Consider the following 19,771-nt stretch of genomic DNA (forward strand, 5'->3'; position numbering starts at 1 on the left):
ACACCCGTATCAGGCCTAGCAATTATCCAATGCACCAGGCCTCACATACACCATCCGGAAAGAGCAGTAAGCCTTGACCTCGGACACCACAAGGCAGTACGATAAGGCGTCAATGGGGGCCAACCGCCTCCGCCTCCTGATATGTGAGATAGCAGCTCACACAAGATCTAGGAAGCACCCTGAAATCAAAAAAAGGGGCCCAAAGTTAGCCCAAAAAGAAATCCCTAGAGGAATGGTGGAGTCGAGATATCTTGCGCCTAAGGGAGGGGCTGTCAGGCTCCTCACCTGGAGAGCTTGTCTGCAGAGACAATGTTGGACCCTACTTGCTCCCAACACAGCGCCCGACCAACAAATAATAACCTCAAATAAGGTGCAGTCCCAGGAAGGAAGGGGGTCAGGACAAAATAATAAAGAGACGATAACTTGTGCCTCTTGAATGGTGTCTGGTCAGCTATCCTCCTCAGGAATGCCTCAAATCTCTCCTTTCTGGGTGCGTCTTCTGAAAGTGTTGAGGGGGGAAGCAACTAAAGAGAATGAACACACCATATTAGCATTGATATATGTCAACATAATTAGTTCAGGCAACATTTGACTTATGGAAATACTTACAATTTCAGATTTTTATAGCAATATAGAAGAAATGACTTTCTTTGGTCTCTGCACGGTGGATTTACCCACTCTTTTCATAAGCTACATATAGCAATGCAAAAGTTACCCCAAATCAGCATATTACATCATATGCTTCCACGAAAGTGGTTCTTCCCTCTTTCAAGCTAACTCTTTTTCCCCTTTTTAAATCTCAGTGAAATTGTCTCTTGGACTTTCAGTAGGTAGCGTCAATATCTTATATTGGGTCTTTGTAAAAAGTTCCAAAGTGGAGGAGATTTGCACGCGATAGAGAAGTAGTGTGCTAACCTCTTGTTCTTTTTCCTTTCCTTGCTTTATTTTCTTCTCTGTTACAATGTTCTGCTGTCATAATGCCGGGAAAACTAATGAGGCTGTTCTCTGAACAGCAGCAGCTGGGGGAAGGATTTACTGCCGTCGGTCAAACGGTAGGTCTTTTCTGGAACGCGAGGATCGGAGAAGTCAGACCAACCACTCAGGGAAGTAAGCGGGAGCGCAGGAGTCATGGTCTAGGTGGGGAAATTTAACTAGGGGAGGGTATGGGCTCCAGGAGAGTTGGTGAAGAGAGACGGAATCTCTTTTTTAGGAAATAAAGCAAAGTGGCTGTATGGGGTTCAACTGGATATTTATAGGAGTTTGTTTTTTCAAGAAGGGCATGTGTTTTATCATTGTTCAACAGTACTGGAAAGTTCCCAACTGCAGGCACATGGATAATTACAAGCACATGTATATTTCTGGCAAGTGAATAATTCTCAGCAACAATTATCAGGAACAAGAGCATGATGCTTTTTAAAAAAAAAACAAGTACAACAATAATTATAAACACGTGCAACATTACATGGTGTGAAAGTCAGACACTAAATAACAATTAAATAACGCTAAGTAGAAACACTTAGTCTAAGGTGTATGAAATGAAGGAGTGACTACATGATTCATAGAGCGATGGGTTGATGAACATATGGTGCATGCTTGTGCGCAGGAATTAGTGATCATAATAGTTCCCCCTGCAAAGGGTGACCCACAGGACAAGGTTTATGGGAGTCTTGTGCATGGAAGAGTCAAACTAATCCGGGGGCGTGGACATTCCCAGCAGGCTCCCATAATCACCTGGGCCATAACCCTTCCAATTTATTAAATAGAACAAACAACCATTTATTCTCTTTGAGTCTAAGATCTTTGGTACTTCGAATTCTAGATGGCCATTGATCTTCATGAGGGGAAGAGGTGGTAAGGATCGTGTTTTGGCTTGGTAAGGTCAAAACAGGGAGACATGAAACACTGGGAGACATGAAACACTGGGTGACAAGGTACGTCATCTGGTAATCGTAACTTGACAGAGACTGGGGGCCAGATGTAGGAGCCCAAATACCTGTCGGTAATGGCCGAATTCGGCCGTTACCGACCGGTATTTGGTGATTGAGATGTAGGGGCATCATTTTACAGATTCGGTAAATTTACCGAATCTGTAAAATACCGAATCGGTATTTTTACCGATTCGGTAACTTCCAGATGTAGGTGGGACTCTTCTGAGTCCCAAAGGAATTTCAGATTCGGTATTTTACCACCCAATCCAATTGGGTGGTAAAATACTGAATCCAGGTGTGCATGCACATGTGTGCATGCACACCTATGCCATGTGACAGACAGACATGCCCTTAGGGCATGTCTGTGTGCCACATGGCACACATGCCTGTATTTGGGGTGCTAGAGGGTGTCAAAGTGACACCCCCTGCACCCTTGCTGAAATCGGTATTTACAGAATCGGTAAATACCGAATCTTAACGATTCGGTATTTACCGAGTCTGTATTACCTACACCCCCCCCCCCCTTCTATTTTACCACTTCTTAAATACCGAATCGGTATGATTCGGTATTTAAGAAGTGGTAAAATAGAATTACCTACATCTGGCCAGAAATTAATTATTTGTGTAAGAGTATATGGCTCTAAATGTTGTGAATCTGTAGGTGATTGGTGGCCAAAGGTACTTGACCACCCACTTTGTAGTCTGGTTGTTGTATGCGGTGTTTGTTTGCCTGCTTCGTCATACTTATCTTTATTTGTTGGAGTTGCATACATACAGTTGGATTTCAGAAAATCGATTCAAAAAGGTCTGCAGTGAAGGAACTGATACTTTTATCTTGGCCATGTTTTCTGGTAACGTAAGTGGATTGATGCCCATCATACAGTAAAAAGGAGACACTTTGGTAGCAGATTGCTCTGCGTTATTGTATGCAAATTCCACAAAAGGTAACAAGTTGTCCCATTCTCACAAATAAGAGATTAATAAACATTGTAGGATTTGTTACAGTGCTTGATTTGATCGTTCCATCTTACTATCTGTTTGGGGATGGCAAGCGGACTAGAGAGTAGCATCAATATCAAAGGATTTGCACAGGCTTTGCCAAACTTTCTCTACAAATTGAGGTTCTCTATCAGATATAATGATTGAAGGGAGGCCATGTAATCGTAAAATGTGATGGGTAAACAGGACTGCAAGTATCTTAGCAGTGGGTATGCCTTTTAGAGGTATCAAGTGTGCCATTTTTAAAAAACGATCTACTACTACCCATACGGTAGTATAACCTTTGGAATTTGGTAAATCTGTTATGAAGTCCAAACTGATGGTATGCCAAGGGTTTGGAGGTACTGGCAAAGGTTGTAACAACCCTACAGATGGACCAACTCATTCTGAGCACATATTGGACAGGCTTCTAAATAACCATGCACATGCTTGGAAAGATTAGGCCACCAAACCCATCTTTTAGAATTAGCAATAGTTTTTTTAAAGTCCAGGATCTCCAGCGTGTGGCTTATCATGACACCAATTTAAAACCTTGTGTTTGAGTTCTTCAGTGGGTACATACAAATTGTTGCCATGATAGAGGAGCCCAACCTTTATCAGATTATTTTTTTCATTCAACCATTAATCTAAATGTATCTGTTGCACGCCTTGTTTTAGCTTATCCAAAACTGTTGTTTAGTACATGTACCTCCTGTTCATCATCTAGTATGTTTTGTAGTGGGGTGCGTGCTAATTCAGGTGGGTCATGACCCCAGCGTGAAAACACATCTGCCTTTGTCTGTTGTGTTCTAGGACGATATGTAATTATGGAATTATTATACTCACTAACATAATAAGCGCCATCTAATCTGTCTTGATGTCAGGGCTTTAAGGGATCGAAAGAATTGTAAATTTTTATGGTCTGTGTAAACTGTGACCGTGTGTATTGTGCCCAATAAATTGTGGTGCCACTCTTTAAAACATAATTTTATGGCAAGCCATTCCCTTTCTGTTATAGTGTAATTTTGTTCAGCAGGCAGCAGTTTTTTTTTTTTTGTGATGGGATGCATGTGCCCTGTGGTGTGATCTCGTTGGGAGAGAATGCCTCCCACTGCCACCTGTGAGGTATCGGCCTCAACGAAGTATGGTTGTGTTAGATCAGGGTGTCCTAGAATTGGGGTCCAGGTGAACCTGTCCTTTAGTAAACGAAAGAGATCATTGGCTTCCTCGGACCACATGAAAAACACATTTTTTCTTAGCTGTGCAGTGATGTGAGTAACAATGTCTGAGAAATGTGTGATAAATCTTCTGTAAAAGTTAGCAAACACCAAGAAACTTTGTATTTGTTTAACAGAGGTTGGGGCTGGCCAATCTAAGATGGCTTGAACGTTTTATTTGTCCATAGTGATTCCCTCTGGGGATACCATGTACCCTAAGAATTCCACAGACTAGGAGTGAAAAGTGCATTTTTCTAATTTTACAAATAAATTATGTTCCCTTAGTCGTTGTAACACTGATCGTACATGGGTAACATGATCAGTAATGTTTTGAGAGTAAATTAAGGTGTTATCAATATATACTATGCCAAAAACACCGAAGAAGTTGTGCAAAACTTCATTTATAAAGAAAACTGGCATGCTGCAGGGGTATTACAAAGGCCATAGGGCATGGCGGTATATTCAAAGAGCCCGAACTTAGTTCGGAAGATTGTCTTCCACTCAATACCTTCTTTTACTCTAATAAGGTGATAGCCCCCACGCAGGTCTAGCTTTGTATATACCGTAGACTTTCTCACCTGGTACAAAAGAACAGGGATTAATGGTAAGGGATCCCTGTTCTTCACCATTACATTATTGAGCACCCTATAATCTATGCATGGGCATAAATCACCATTCTTCTTTGGGAGAAAGAAAAGGGGGGAGGAGACGAGAGGTGGAATGATAAATGAACACTAAGGCTAACAAATCGTCCCGATATAGCTCTAGATGCTTAGTCCCAGTTTTAGATAAGGCAGAAATGCGGCTACATGGTGAATTAGCTCCTGGCATTAAATCAATGCGACAGTCAAACTGCCTATAGGGGGGTAATTGAATGGCTTTCTTCTCGTCAAACACATCCTGAAAATACGACAATTTTTTGGGTTTGGGAGCACAATTGAGTGCTATACCACAATATAGGCATAGATATAGTTTTCTGCATAGTTCCTTTTCATTACTACATAAAGATCCCCTAGTTCCTCCAATCTGCATGGATTTAATCGAGTCGTGAGTCTTACTGTTAGCTTCCTTTCCCTCAGTCCAAACTATCATATGTCTTGGCTCGCTTCTAGGTCGGTCACCCTTACACTCCGAGTCTATGATCAAGATGGCCAACTAGATCAATAAATTATCCCCATTCGGTAGGGGGGGGTCAACAATGTGAGCTAAGGAGTCTTTTAATTTGTCTTTCAATCCTCTATAGAATAGTGATGTACGTTTTTAGGTCTCAAGTGCATTGCATTGCAGCGCAGAGCCCTGCTCCGCCTCCGCGAGAGATTTTGTAGGAGGACTTTCAGAAGAGGGCTTTAAGCCCCGACCCTCATTTCTATTGGCCGGCGTCACCGTTTATGGTAAACGGTGGCCTGCCATTGGAAATGAGGGTTTTCTGTTCACGCCCTTTCTCTCCGAGCCGGACTGGCTCGCTTGGTTGGTGTCTGTCGTGAAAACATTTCTTATCAGCTTGTTTACTTAACAAGCTGATAAGAAATGTCTTCACGAGAGAGCTGTGAAGGAGCATGCACCAGGCGTCCTGCAACCACGCTGGCTTCACGCCTGGAGCATGCGCCAGTCAGCTCTCTCATTGGTCTGTCAGCATCACTGAAACAAATGCCATGGCTCTCAGCCAGCGGAGGGAGGGAGGAAGGGAGGGAGGGGGGGGTCTGCAGCAGACCCTGTGTGAACACGCTGCAAATGTCAGGAGCAGAAGCTGCTCTGTGAGCAAGAGAAGCGGAACTGGCTCGTTCAGTGTTTACTTTAAATCAAAACCCTCTCCGTCGAGCACACCCTGGTACTGCTTGTTATGCATGTTGAGGACAGCTACAAGTATTTAATCAGGAAAGACACACACATATTAGCTTTCCTTACAGCACGGCGGCTGATTTTTATGCAGACACTGGAATTGCATGCTTTGCACTCTTGCAAAACAAATAAAAGGTGCCTATGAAGTAGCTGGGTGTGGAGAATTGCTTGAAATAGGGTTCCCTGGCAGCACACACCATTAACCCCTTCAGTGCTAATGACAAGGGTAACTCGTCATGGAGTTTCCATTGATTTCAATGGAAATTCAATGGTCCTCCTAGCACACCCCTTAGCATCCAAGTGGTTAAGATAGCTCAGTGGGCTGTGCATATACTGCAGAAACCTGTTTCTAACTCACTGGTCATGCAATCGATTCCCAGCAGGCCTGGATGAGGCGTTCATTCTTCCTAGGTCTATCGCTGTGAAGTTGGAACACTTGTTATTCAGAGTGCCAAGAGGCCATTCACTTTACTGTTGTGTGCCTTTGGAAAGGCCAGTACAGCGCCTTCTCTAACACTGGGTTAGAGTCTGAATGATTGAATCCGCTGAGGATAAGTTGTAGTTCTGAATGTCCATATACACAGCTGTTGCATTCTGGGAGTTGTAGTTACAGTGCTACAAAAATGAAGGACCTGCATTGCAATTGTGGGGGTGATAGAACTGCAGATCTGGGCCTGGCAGGCCGCGTACGCCTACGTCATATCATGGTGGCTTTTGCCCAGAGTATCTGCACTCCTTCAAGCCTCAAACAGTGCAGATGGCGCCTCAGAGCCGGGGTGTCGCTGGGGTGCCCCGGGTGATGGATGGGTGATCAGAGGCGCTAATGAACTGTGATAAAAATAAGCCTCAGTGTCTGGTGTGCCACGCATTCTTACTCCGCTGTCGTCGGAGTAGCGCCGATTTGTGATCGGGGAATCTACGTACTTCAGAGGGTTAGAACTGAAGTGTTCTAAGGTAAGTGGGGCGGTAGTGGGAATGAAGCGAGCGTTCATGAAATAGGGATCAGTCCCCCCTCACCTGCATGCTGAACACACCAAACCCTGAGCCTGAGGTGAATCTAGCGCATTAGGCCAGAGACTGAGGAGAACCTCCAAATGACAGAAAAGTGGGGCCAACACTGTACACAGGAAAACAACACATAAACACACCTCGCTTCGAACCATTCTCAATTCCTAACCAAAGCACCAGCAAATACTTCCAGAAAATCCATTTCTCACATTGTTTCCTCCAACGTCGCATACCATTTAATCCTAGGTTTTCTCAAGGCCGCTCTCTACTTCAAAAATGCATCTTTTAAATGTTTTCCTTACCACATGATTGTGAATGGACAGATTAAATTTCAATTAAAACGGGTTTTTGATCAGAAACGTGATTATTTTATGAATAATGTATATATATATAGAGGCAGTGAGTTTGCTTTAAATGTAATTGTTTCTAGAAGTGATGAAGCTCTCTAACAAATAGAGGCGTGTGACCCAGGAATCAAGCAGAGTAGGGGGTTCAAATCCTGGCTTTTACAGAGATTGTGTAGTTTTGGTCAAATCGCTGTATTTCACAGTGCCTCAGGCTGTGTGTGAATTTCAATTGTTCCAAAGTGTAATTACCTGATTTAAAGAAAATATGCACACAATATTTCTGAAAACAATGGTCCAAGGGTCATGCAGTGACGTTTGGGGGTCACCTTTGTTAATTTCCCCACAAACCAACTAGAGCCCCACAGTCACCACAAAATGGAGCGTAGACCTGAGGGGTGGGAGGGGTAACACAAAGAAGAGTTTGGAAATGTTTACATTTTATGGTGACCATCGGATCTAAGGCACCTCACTGAGCATTAATTAGCAGCGCAGATGGGTGTCTGCCGCCACCCCTCCACCCCCTAGGAGCTCTCAGTGCAGCCCTGACTGGTGAGTGCTTGCCCTCTGACTGCCAGCTTTTCGTGCCACTTTGTCACATTAAACATTTTTTTATCTGCTCCTAAATCAAGGTTTTCACGTCTTCGGGAGGGAGGGCTGGTTAATTAATTGTCAGATGTCAGCCACAACATTTCTGTTTAAAGAACGTTTTTAGGAACTCAGATAGTGAGCGGATAAGAGCTGGGAGTTAATTAAACGCATTTTGGGAGAGGGGCAAATGTTGGGGGTGGGGGCACAGAAGGATGCGTGGGGAGGACTGCAGAAGAGCTTCTGTGTGCTTGTGAAAAGAAAGTAAAACAAGCATTGGCATAGCCAATAGGTCTTGCCTTTGGGACCCTATAAGTGTTTAGCCATGCAACAGTTGATGTTGTTGCACCAAGGATATTGTGCTGCATAACTAAAAACGTATAAGGTCCCAAAAGCGAGACCTATTGGCTATGCCAGTGCTCTCTGCCCCCTAACACACACTTTTGTTTTTAACTTTAATAAGCGTGCGCCGTCTTTACAGACACCGGGGCATGCAATGCAATAGGTGTTGCTTTTGGTATTGTAGATAACAATGCCTTTTAATTTTTTTTAATGCATTGCCATTTACAATGTTAATAGCTCAAAATAATGTAATTGCGAGACCTATTGCATTGCAAATGCTTGTTCTTTGGGCCATTGGGTTTCAATTACTAATTTACAAAACGTTTTGATATAATTAAGTAAGTCTTTCCCTTGCTGTAGGTTTAGGAGCTTATTATCACTAACCTGAATAAAGGTGTGTTTGGCAAATGAACGTCTCATGGTTTCTCAAAGCCTAGCATAGTCATGCAACAATGGGTTGTTATTCTCGATGAGCACTATTGCTCAGTTTGCTGCATTACCACCTAGGTAAGAGATGAAAAATGCAATACGGGCAGTATCAGAGGGGAATGCTCCAGGCTTACATAGGAATTGTAGTTGACATTGGCTCTGAATCTAACCAGGGTGAATGACGTGGGCGATAGCGCACCAGTTCTTCCCTGAGAGTTTACTTTACCTCGCGCAAAACTTGAACCATACTCTGCTTTTCTCCAAGGGCCCTAGTTGATTCTGCCATACAGGGGATTTCATCACCAGAAATTTCTGGTAATGTCGGAGCTAGGTCTTGGGCATTTATCACATCATGTGGGTCCATATCGTCTGGGTACAACTAATTGAAGTGGCTTGGCTTTCTGTCAGGCCACTCACCTGGAGAGCTTGTCCGCAGTGACTATGTTGGCCCCAACTAGTTCCCAACACATCGCCTGACCAAGGTATAATGTCCTCAAATAAGGCGCTGTCCCAGGAGAGAAGGGGGTCTGGACAAAATAATAAAGAGACAATAACTTGCACTTATCCTGCTCGGGAATGCTTCAAATCTCTCCTTTCCGCATGCGTCTTCTAAAGGTGTTGTGGGGGGGAAGCAACTAAAGAGAATGAACACACTATATTAAGCATTGATAAATGTCAACATAATCAGTTCAAGCAACATTTGAATTAATGGAAGACTTACAATTGCAGATTTTCATAACAATACAGAAATACGTCTTTCTTTGGTCTCTTGCAGAGTGGAATTACTCACTCTTTTCTTGAGTTCCAAATAGCAGTGCAAAGGTTCGCCCCAATCATATTACGTCATATGCTTCCACGAAAGCTGTACCATAAAAAAAAACACCATATAAAAATACCATGATCGGGGTCACCTTCCGGTGCCTCACTGAAATATTACGTGAATGGGGAGAACACACCCCTGAGGGAAATACAGGAACCCCCAATAAAAGATCATTAGTGATGGCACACATGTAATTTTTTTCTTAACAAATGAACCAAGTTCTTATCCAAATGGTCTGCAATCAAACCTCCAAGTGCACCACAGTTCAGCTGCCACATCAACACCCCAACACGGATCTAAAGTGTGTGAATCAAAGTTACGAACTGACCTGTGAACTTTTTTTTCGACAGAACTGTTGAATGAAAAACGCCAATCACCGGAGAACCACAGACACCTCCCCATGATCCATACCAAGACCGGCAATGTTCTCTAACAAGTTCTGTATTGTTGCACTTCTACCTACCCTCTATCTAGTTTAGGTGCTGCCGCTCCTATTCTCTGCTAAAGAACCACCTTGCCAAATGGAGTCTGTTAATAAACTATCACAGTGCTTGCAAAGGGATCATAGCCATGTCACTTATAATTACATCAACCCAAACACTAGCATTCCACATGCAGTACACAGCGCCCTTAAACATAAAACATGGTATCAGCACATGACCCCAGTGGGCTCCCAGAAATAAGCCAGCTCGTGTTACAACTGTTCACTGACACCACATGCAGTAGGCCCAGACCAAATGTACTTGTCCCAAGAGGTAGCTCCTGAAAAAGCAAAATGCCTTCTTCACTTAAACCTATGCATAATTAGGGCCAAAATTCAGCAAAACAGTTAGAACCCCCACAGAGTAGTAATAAATCTGACCTGTTATGAGACCAACCCAATGGCTCTATGCCTTTTCACCGAGTCTAGCGATATCCAAACTAAGCTAGACAGGATGCGCAGAAAGGGCACCCTAGGGGAGTATTCTATTTGGCCCCGAGACTTCCCAGAGAAGAGATTCTTTTGAGGTAGTAAAACCCCCAACTTAATGCACAAACACATCCGCTCCTGCCTCCATTTGTGGTCCAAGAGGGTCCCTTAGAGTATCTGGGGCAGTCTTCTTTAACAACAAGTGGATACCTGACATAGAGTCCCTGTGTGGGGCAATCAGCTCGATGATATAAAGGGAAATGGGTCTGGTAGGGGAGGGTTGAAAGAAAGCATAGACACTCCATGCCAGGAAATCTGGGATACCGAGGTGGGTGGATACACTGGACTAGAAGGGAAAGGGCAACCCCTAATTGTATGGAAACTTACACTGTATTCCTTATGTTTCAGAGGTAAAGGAACGTTTCCATGGGGCACAAATGAAAACTATGGCACGATCCTGCACATTCTGTATATGCAATGGGGCACCTCCACGCTGATTGATATGTACTGGTTGTGCGGTGAGTCTGCCTACACTCAGCTCATCCCCAGATGGCGCAGACTCTGTTCTCTGGTTAACATAAACATCCTGGCCATTCCAGGAGAATAACTATCAGGCTTGTACCAGAACCTAAGGAAAAAGGCAACCTCGCTGCATCAGGCTTGTGAAAAAAGCGCTGTTGATTATTTTGGCTGGGCTCAGTACAAGGACATTCCAGAAGACTTCTGACTGTTCTGTGACTCATAAGTATGGGCAGTAGGGTCCATACTCTTCATAATAGTACAGACAAAAGCTAATGCCCACTGGCTCCAAATAATCAGGTGGGAAATGCTCAAGATGATGAACAGCACTAAGTTTGGCTTTAATTCAACCAAAGAACAGAGAACAATCCGCCTCATGGTGATGCAGCGTTGGTATGTGTTGGATTTAATGACCGCGATGAAGGGAGGGGTGTGTGCCAAGATTGGTGCGTCCTGTCGTACGACTTACTTACCTTCGGTAACGATGTATCTGGTAGAGAAGTTGTCTAGCTGCAGAATCCTTAACTTAAAACATCCCCAGGCGTCAGACTGGATGTGGAAATTTTTTGTAGCAGCACCTCTGTGCGCCGGGGGGTGGCAGCACATGACCCCGCCCTGACGTTGTCCACGTACGTGACGTCAGCGAGGTCATAGAAGTCCCTCCCGGCACGCTGACGTCAGTTTTCTTTGAAGAAACATTTCCGCGGCACAACACGGAGCCATCAACAAAAACTGTGAAAGTATGGAAACAGTGTGCGAGGGATGAAAAATCCATGAATAAAGATGGAGGATGGTGGAAGACACCATCGTAAAAAGACAGAATCAGACACTGCCTACAGATAAGTGAAAAAGCTCTGAGAAAGAGCCCCACAAGCTAAGCGAAGACCCCTTTCCGAGCACAACAAGGGAAGAATATCTCGACAGAAATAGACTGCCATTACCATGTAGAACTGTGTCATCCAGCAAGAACAGAGCACAGAGAGAACAACAGTCCACTGCAGGAAGGTTTGAAAATACTAGCACTGCCTTTATAGAAATGGAGGTCTGAAGCAGAGGGCAACGGATCCTCAAAGAAGCCAACTATAGAGGAGACCAAAATCCTGAGTCAATAGAGAGGGCAGGAGGGAGGGAAGGCAGCAGGAGAAGAAAGAAAAAGAAAATGAATCTCCTGGTGAAGGGGAATCAAAAGGCACCATTTTACAGGAAAGAAACCCCTTGGAGGGAGTCAGCTGTAGTATGGCATTTCTCAAAGGGACGCAACAATGTGAGCACCCGTGAGAGAAAAGACCAATGGCAACTGAAAGAGGCCAGTGGAGAACCGCACTTGGCAAAGTCCTTGCAGGACGGGAAGGCTGGGTGGGCGTTAAGGAATCTGGGGCTAGTCCACATCTCTACCAGATACATCGTTACCGAAGGTAAGTAACTCGTACATCGGATAGAGATATTTAGCCGCAGATTCCTTAACTTAGAATAGATACCACAGCCATACCCCAAGGGGAGGTGGATCTGCAAGGGAACAACAGAAAGCTCTAAGCCTATGGCCTGGCAACAGAATGACGGATAATGGCCAGACAGCAACCTAAGCAGCTCAGAAGAGCAAAAATAACAGGATGGCAGACATCCTAAAAACGCCAGAATGGCGTTACACCATAACCGTATAAGAATGACAGGTAGAACGGCATGATCCATGTACCAGAACAAGAAAGAAAGAAAGAGAGGAAAACTCTCCGCTTAATGGCGCACCAGGAGTACACTGACCCAAGGTTGAAAAGAACCTAAAGAGATGCAACCAGAGCTGAACATACTAGCCTATAGAAGGAAGGCTGAAGGAGCTAGTGCTAAGAGCCCAAGGGCAAGAGCTAGAAACTGAGCAATGCGTTCAGAATAGCAAGAGGGACAAGAAACACGACAAGTGCACACCCTGTTCCAAAAAGGGGAAACAGGGGCGAGCAGCAGCAATATAAAAGCCAGCTGAAGCAGGGCACCATAGAGACTTGCAGCAGGCAAGCGGCCATAGAGACCTCAAAGTGGCGTACACAATAAAGCATAAGAGTGCCCGACCGGGCAGTATGCAGCCAAAGTGAGAAACAACCCACAAATATATGCCTGCTCGGAGTAGCCAAGGACCACTGCCAGGTGAAGAGTTGTCTCGCAGGTGTAGCTTGTACAACAGTAGTGTGATAATGTAGAAAGGGGCATATCCAAAGGAAGTGGCCACAAAAAACACCAAGGTAAAGAATCGGGGGAAGAGCCTCAGAATCCGAGACCAACCATTCCAGAAAGTAACAAGTACAGTGTCTAACCCCATTAAGGAAGCAGTTGTCAAAATGGGAAATCACCCCAGTAAGTGGAAGCAAGGAGAAACCTTATGGGCAACGTGCAAGAACTCAGAAAAGCTCCCCCACACATGGAGATATTGGTCCAGACCTCGCAGCCTTGAAAAGAGGTGGCGAAGGAGGAAGAGGAATGCCATGGCAACTGGCATTTATACATAAATGTATAAACATATAAATATGTATAGACAGAACTAGCCAGGACCATGAAACATGTCCATACAGGACCATCCTTAGTACAGTAAAGGCAGACGGGAGCCGCTTTAGAAGAGGTGATCATGAAACCTCCCAAGGAGGTGGAGCAGGAAACAGCCAGGATAACCCATGGCGTATAGAAGATGGCAAAATATGATGTGGGGAGAATCATCTACCCACAGAAATGTGCGCACGATATTCATAGAAACACGCCGGTTTCTTCACAAAATTCAATTTATTTATTTCAAGTTATGAACCTTCTTGAAAAATTCTTTAAAGTCTATGAATTCAATCTTTTATCCATAAACAACTGACACATAATGGGAGTCTTATGATGCAGTCTTCATGTAATGTACGTCTTCTTATATACCCAATGCATTTCGGGTCAACAAACGAGGACCCTTCTTAAGGGGTCTGTAACAAGGTTAAACAGGACCAAATCAGATACTCCACAATAAATGAAACGAATGTAGCCATCAATAATCATGCAGATGGTAGAAGAAACGTGCATACCAGAGATTCAAATGAACCCCAAAAGTGTAGGAAACTGTGAACGATAAGTGCCTAATAAAAGAGTGCCTCACAGGGTGAACGTAACACTACGAAACCAATGTGGAATTAAGGTGACTGAATAATATGAACGCTTTTAGTATCGAGACTGCGTCAAATGACACGAAGCTTGCAAAAACACTGTGCCGGGTTTAAACGAGCGTAAAAGTGAAACGTGCACAAAGTTAAGCAAATTAGACTACAACAACAAAAAGTGAAGCGTGCACAAAGTTTAAACCGATTAGACTACAATCGCTAGCGGAAAACTTACATGCAAACGGACAACACTGTGTCTCGATAGGGATTCAGGAAGTTTAACTCGCGGTGGCTGTGATTAGTCAAAATAAGTCATGTGATCGGAGTAAAGTAACCAACAAGAACGTGAGATCGATACCATGTGATAGGAGTGTGGGTGCTTCACGGAAAAGGAATGGCTCAGAACAATAAAGTTGTGTGAATGAAAAACCATCCAACAAACAGTCAAACAGAACCTAAAAGCAAATGATAAAAATGATCAAAAGTAAACACATAACATGAATTGATTATACATTCTCTGGTGATGCAAAATATAGGACAATTCTGAAAAATGTAACAGTAAATTTAGATGAGGTCAACAGTCTGAAAATTCATTACGCTTGAAAAGGACTCAGAAAATGTCTTCTACCATCTGCATGATTATTGATGGCTACATTCGTTTCATTTATTGTCGAGTATCTGATTTGGTCCTGTTTAACCTTGTTACAGACCCCTGATGAAGGGTCCTCGTTTGTTGACCCGAAATGCATTGGGTATATAAGAAGAAGTACATTACATGAAGACTGCATCATAAGACTCCCATTATGTGTGTCAGTTGTTTATGGATAAAAGATTGAATTCAAAGACTTTAAAGAATTTTTCAAGAAGGTTCATAACTTGAAATAAATAAATTTAATTTTTGAAGAAACCGGCGTGTTTCTATGAATATCGTGCACACATTTCTGTGGGTAGATGATTCTCCCCACATCATATTTTGATATTTAAAGGCACGATTAGGCTACGTGCGACAAATGTGGCGCCAACCAGAACTTCAAAAAACATTCTACTGAAAATCGTTGGCCGGATATCGAGTGCACGGGGATAACACAGTTTTCTTTTGGTATAGAAGATGGCACCAGGGAAAAACAAAGAGCTGCGAACAACGGACCACCAAGCGACGCTTGGAGCCCACATGTTTTCCAGGGTCAGGTGAGTTAAGCAGAGCTATAGCATACAAGTATCCCACACGGAGTATTAACACCCTAATAATGGGGAATACCTCTTAGGGCAATGAAGCCAAACCAAGAGTGCAGTAACTAACTAAACCCATGAACATGAGTTCCGAGCCCTATGACATTACCGAGCTGAGCCACCGGCTCAATACCACAGTCAGAGGACCAGACACAGCAACCTGTGGAACACTGCCACAGTAGGCCAACAGTCAGCTCAAAGCGAAACGCATCCAAGGATGCCAATAAAAGGGTAATTATCCTTGACCACAGAAAAAGAAGATGTAAGGCTCACTGCCCATATTAACACTAATCTAAAGGATGCTAAATGAAAAGTACCACCACGGAAGACAGGCCTAAAAAGACCTAAGTGGGAGGACGAAAGCCCACAAGGAGCTGGTGAACCGCCGATTTGGTGCGAGTATCAAACAGCAAAACCCCAACAAAGGGTAAGTCAACCGGTTGCTCCCAGATATTTTCAGGGAAGATACTATCTCGCAACCAATGATGACGCCTTAAGGCGACAGAATAAGCCATAGCCCGGCCTAAAGAATCTACAGTATCCAAGTCCGAGTGGATTGTAAATTCGGCGAGGTCACGGCCATCCCTAAGGAGATGAAGGAGGTCGACACAAGCCCCTTCAGAGGTGGCAGAAAGCCAATACTCTGCAGAGTCCCACAGGGTAGAGGTAGCCCGAGCCAAAACACACTGTATTTTAAGACTGCAGGGCTTCACTAGTGGACGCAAAGATGTTCCTACCCCATGACTCAAGCCATCTGGACTCCCGAGAGGGAGGAAGCGTCAGTGGTGGCAGGGAAGGAAGGCAGTCTGTAAAACAAACCCCCGCACATCAGGATCCACAAAACAACAGACAGGATCATGTGGAGCTGGACGGTGGCGTTGCAAAACTGAACGAGCCACACGGTCCCCTGAAGGAGGCCGAACTCAGGTACCCAAAAAGGCATCATAAAGGGAAGCCTCAAAGGGGAGAAGCGGCTCCACATTTTTGGACCCACAGTGACGGACCTCAAGCAAGGGGTCCACAGACAAGGGGGCAGAAAGGGTTGCATGTTTAAAATGCGAGTGGCCAAGGAGACCACTCTCAGAAAAGCCTCGGTAGCCCTCCACGGAGGGGACAACAGCTCTTAAGTGGGGAGGGTTGTAAGCTGACCCTCCCAAGACACTGAGGGTGGGACCAATGCCCCACTGAAGGGAGCCCCATTGAAGAATGAGAATCCTGATGGGGCTCCTGGGGAGGCTTAGAGCCTGCCGGATCCAGGAGCTCCTGAAGAGGCTCTACAAATTCCAAGGGGGGCACTGGCAAGCAAGAATACCTCCAGCGTCGACAGACGTGAGGGTGACGCTAAAACTCTCTCCAGAGGCGACCCGGCGTCGACACAGCGCCAAAACGACACGGGCCGGCACCGATTGCGCCCCGTCAGCCGCCGACTCTGCTGCATCCGGCGTCGAGTCAGCGCTGTCTGGTGCCGAAACCACGACAAGCTTCCCCTCCGAAGAAGGAGAGAGCGCCAGAGCCGAGGAGGCAAGCTTTCGGCGCCGATCTGCCTCAACCACAACAGGCACCGACTCCGGAGAAGGAAGCGGAGGCGGAGAGGCGAGTCTACGGTGCCGGAACGGCGCCAACTCCAGACAGGCGACCGCTTGCCCAGAAGGCTGGGGTGTGCTCAAGGCAGGGCTATGAGCACCGTCAGCCACCTGCGACGCCACAGAGAGCCCCGAGGGGCTATGCGGCGTGGCAGGGGCATAGAGGGGACACAGCCAGGCCACGCCCCATGACCCCGCGTGGATCGAAGAGGGGGACCCAACTGGGCCGCACCCGGACGATACCACATCTCCAATGTCCCTGGGGGGCAAAGGCTCAATTGCGCCGGGGTCGACCCCACTGGCGAGTCCGTCGGGGATCCCACAAGAAACGGAGGCCCCGAGGACGCCCCAGGAATGGGAGAGGACCCAAGGGAGGCCTGCAAAGCTGCTGCATTTGCCTCCATTTCAGCCAGAGTCGCCCCACATCCGGAAAGGGCGGATATAGAGGGGGCAACCGCCAGGAGTGCACGTACGGAATGTTTCGGGAACCAGTGCCCTTGACAACAGAAGAAAGGGAGGCCGAAGACCTCTGCGACACGCGCCTCGACTTACCAAGAGTTGAACGACGGCCTCGGGCCCCAGAGTGCAATCGACGGCGGAGTGGTTCTTGAATTGGTTCACCTCGCTCCCCCAGTGGCTTTCCGGATTGTGCACGTCGCTGTTGCCTGTTTTCATCGTGCTCTTGTTTGTGTATGGTTCAGTGCAATTGGGGATTTCCTGCTGCAAAAACGCAGTCCTCACATTGGGTAAAATGCGAGTAACTAGGAAAGTAGTAATTGTCAAAACCGAAGAATAACAACCCCCAATCAAGTAACTGTCATGAAGTACGGGTTAGATAGTGTAGTTGAAACTTCAACTAGACGGGGGAATGTAATATTGAAAAAGTCAATGTGAAGGGGGCGTGGCCTAGTGAGCCAGCATGGCGCCCCGCAATTTAGGCGAGCTCCGCTGAGCCTGTCATCATTATCATTAATTTATCTTGCTTCGTCGACTACGCATCCAGAGTAAAATTATCAGTGGGGGTGCGGAAGGTGCTGGGAACAAGGCGACAATAATAACGGCCAGTTCCGATCAGTTTAGAGGTGATTTGTCCTGAAGTGCGCGGCCTGGAGGCTCGACTGGCGAGATCGAGGCGGAGCAAGCTGGGCGGCGTCCGACCTCGAGTGCGGCTGGAGCTGAGGTGGGTCCCTTCCTTGGCTGAGGATTGTCGAAGGACCTAACGGTGGTCCCTTGTGCAGGCTTTGGAGCCGGGGTACTGTGCCGGTGTTGCCTGTGAGACAAGGGCCTGGTGAGTGTGCTTGACCCTCCCCTCCCTTCCCCTGCGCCGGCGGCTGCTTCAGGCAGCGAAGGGAATTTGGAACCTTGCCCTGAGGAAGTGGGAAGTTGAGGCCCCCCTGCTGGATTTGGCCCTCCTGGGGGTGATCGCTGGCTCCGTACCCATCCCTCGCTCGCATTTCTTTTGGTGGTCAGTTCGGGCCACGCGCCGGGTCTGGGCGGCCTCGCCGTCAGGGGGTAGACGGGAGCGGCCTCATTGGCAGACAAGGGTCGTGGTCTGGGCCCGGTGGTTTTGCCCCATATTGTGTCGCCTGGTGAGCTCGGGAGGTGGGGGCCAACGGCAAAACGGCGTGAGGAGTAATCAGAAGGGGAGCTTGGTGTGCACCCCCTCCTCCCTCTGCAATACTGTCCTGTGGCGTGCTGGTGGTGGATTTGGGCCGTACGAGGGTCGACGGCGCTGAACATACTCAGTTACTCCTATGACCCCAGTACAGCGGGCCTTCCTGGTGGTGCCCTCAGCCCCTTGGCCCCTGGGGTCCTCGGCTTTAATTCGGCGGCTGGATCGGGCCATGGAGGGACTGCGTGCTGGTTTCTCCGGGAGCAATACCCCCGAACCATTACCTGCTTCACTCCTTGAATCGAGTGGGGCCCGCGCTGGGGTACTGTGTGCCAGTTGGTCTGTGACAGATTCTGTTGCAGTGCCATACATATTGGTTGTTGGAGCTTGGTGGTGACCGGCACTGGTCCTGCGGGTCATTGCGGTCGAGGTGGAGTAGTTGGCGGTGGCGGCTGGGTAAGTCACTGTAACCAGGGATTGCCCCCGAGCACATGTGGATTCCTGCTGAGTTGTATTGCTGGAAATGCCAGGGGGCCTCTGTGCCGACCGGGGACACCCATGGGGGGGAGGGGGGTTTCAACTGCCTGCGGAAGCAGTCGGGCGAGCGCCTAGTGTGGGTTGTGGGTGGAAGATCTCCGCCCGTTTCTCACCCGTCAGGATTCGCCATATTGGACACAGCCTACGTGAAGTGCGCACGATTAACTGGCGATCCTGTGAGCCAGAGAGTTGGTGATTATATCGGGCTGAACGCTCCGGGTGGGAGCCGATTCTGCCAGTAATATCCATTGCCTTGGAATCCTAGTGCCACCATGACGAGAGACAAGCAGACTAGGGCCTCCGCCAAACAGAGCACGCTGGATCGCTACGCTGCGCCGGGGGCCTTGGCGAGCGACCTGGGGGGCGCCCAGGGTGGGGTCCCAGATAATTCAGCACTTATGGCGGCAATTAGGCAGTCCAGAACAGCATTGGAAACTAAAATCGGGGAGGCGGGCTCCGAAGTTTTACTCCTCCGGCAGGATTTGCAACGTGACGGAAGGCATCACTGAGGCTGAGACTAGAGTCTCGGAGGTGGAGGACTCGGTTACCACATTGCAGAAGAAGGTGGCAACACTTGAAAGTCTCACTAAAGGCCTGGCTTCCCGCATCAAATATGCAGAGTTAAGGGAGCGGCGGAATAATCTACGCTTTGTGGGATTCCCGGAGAATTGTGAGGGGGGAAGATGTGGAGCAGTTCCTGACTAAGTGGCTCGTTAGTGGGCTTCCCTTGGAATCGATGTCCTACTGTATTATTATTGAACAGGGGCATGGGAC

Source organism: Lissotriton helveticus, chromosome 7, assembly GCF_964261635.1.
Source record: "Lissotriton helveticus chromosome 7, aLisHel1.1, whole genome shotgun sequence".
NCBI lineage: Eukaryota > Metazoa > Chordata > Amphibia > Caudata > Salamandridae > Lissotriton > Lissotriton helveticus.